Source organism: Nycticebus coucang, chromosome 8 (assembly GCF_027406575.1).
Source record: "Nycticebus coucang isolate mNycCou1 chromosome 8, mNycCou1.pri, whole genome shotgun sequence".
Taxonomy (NCBI): Eukaryota; Metazoa; Chordata; class Mammalia; order Primates; family Lorisidae; genus Nycticebus; species Nycticebus coucang.
Genome location: NC_069787.1, coordinates 38,375,188 through 38,376,564, shown reverse-complemented (window position 1 = coordinate 38,376,564; position 1,377 = coordinate 38,375,188). Strand labels below are relative to the sequence as shown.

The window sequence follows — 1,377 nt, the reverse complement described above, 5'->3', positions numbered from 1 at the left end:
CAGCTTTGGGGAGACCTATGTGCAAACTGCTCTAGTTAGAAATGTGGATCAGATAAGCAGGGTGGGGACCAGCTACACAGAACTCAGACAATACATATGTGATGATGAGCGAATGAATTTTGGCATAAAAAGGCAGGCTGCGTTATGTCAAAGCATGAGGTCATTGGGTGAGAACCAGAGGAAGGCGCCCAGAGCAGGAGGGGAAGGGCAGGGCAGAGGTAAATAGTCAACATACTGTGTTCTCCCCCTGCAGTTTTGTGTAGGTCACCGAAAACATTTGGTGTGCCAGTGGAAATCACTCAAAAGACCCCTGCTGAAATGAACAGACTTGTTTGGAAATTTGCAAATCTCAGCTGCCTCAAACTCATCTCTGCCTTCCTAACCTATGATGACCCAAGGCAATCTCCCCAACTCTATCCAGGACAGTGGGGAAAAGAACTGCACGTGCAGGCCTCCTTCCTTCTCCCATTCTTTCTCTTTATAACCAATGCGGTGCTACAAAACAATTGCCAATTGCTCCTTTTTTTTAATATGGAATGCTTCACGGATTTGCACGTCTTCCTTGCGCAGGGGCCATGCTAATGTTCTGTGCATCGTTCCAATTTTAGTATATGGGCCGCTGAAGTGAGCACCCAATTGCTCCTTTCGAGAGCATCTCCTCTTGGACCACCTACGGTAATAGCACCAACTCTTTGTTATGAGTTGTATGGATAAGTGCATCCCTTACAAGTGCCCAGTCTTTAAATGATGCAGCCTGTTGGCCAATGTTTTTTCCTGTAATTCATGGTGCTGCTTATCTTGTGAGAGAATGAATTATAGGCATATTCAGAAAGTCTCATACCACCTTTTCTCCTCCACATTATCATAAAAGTTAAAATTATTGATTTATGAACCAAATAACTTATCTGAACATTTTAATAATGCATTGGCACTTATGGAGGTTTTTATTTCAATTTTGGTAAGACAGACCAGGTCAAATATCATTTCAGTACAAGTTGGTAGGATTTTCATCAATACCTTATAATGAGGTTCCATTTGGGGCTTGTACAATTAATATAAGAAGCATAATGAACTCTCAGCAATCCCCTGAGAAATGACAATTAGACATCACTAAAAATTCATCTGTGGAATGCAAAATCTTGATGTAGAACTTCCAAAACTACTTCAAAAGAAAAGAAAATTCCTAGCCAAGAACAACCAAGAAAGAGTAAAAACACTCTCACACATTCTTGTTGGGAAGGCAGACTGTTCAACATGTCTGGATTGCAACCTGCCAATATGCTTCGAATGTTCACAGCTTTAAAATGTTCCTTTCCTGACCCATTCTTTCAAAGACTGTATCCTGCCGAAATAAGAAAATATGTTATGTACGGATGC

General features: G+C 41.2%; 1 non-coding gene across 1 annotated transcript; it reads right to left on the bottom strand.

The window, feature by feature from the left end:
• Nucleotides 1-525: 525 nt before the first annotated feature.
• LOC128592929 (U6 spliceosomal RNA) lies at nucleotides 526-632 on the bottom strand. Its single transcript, XR_008382137.1, has one exon. It is a non-coding gene; the product is annotated as a U6 spliceosomal RNA (small nuclear RNA).
• Nucleotides 633-1,377: the final 745 nt, after the last annotated feature.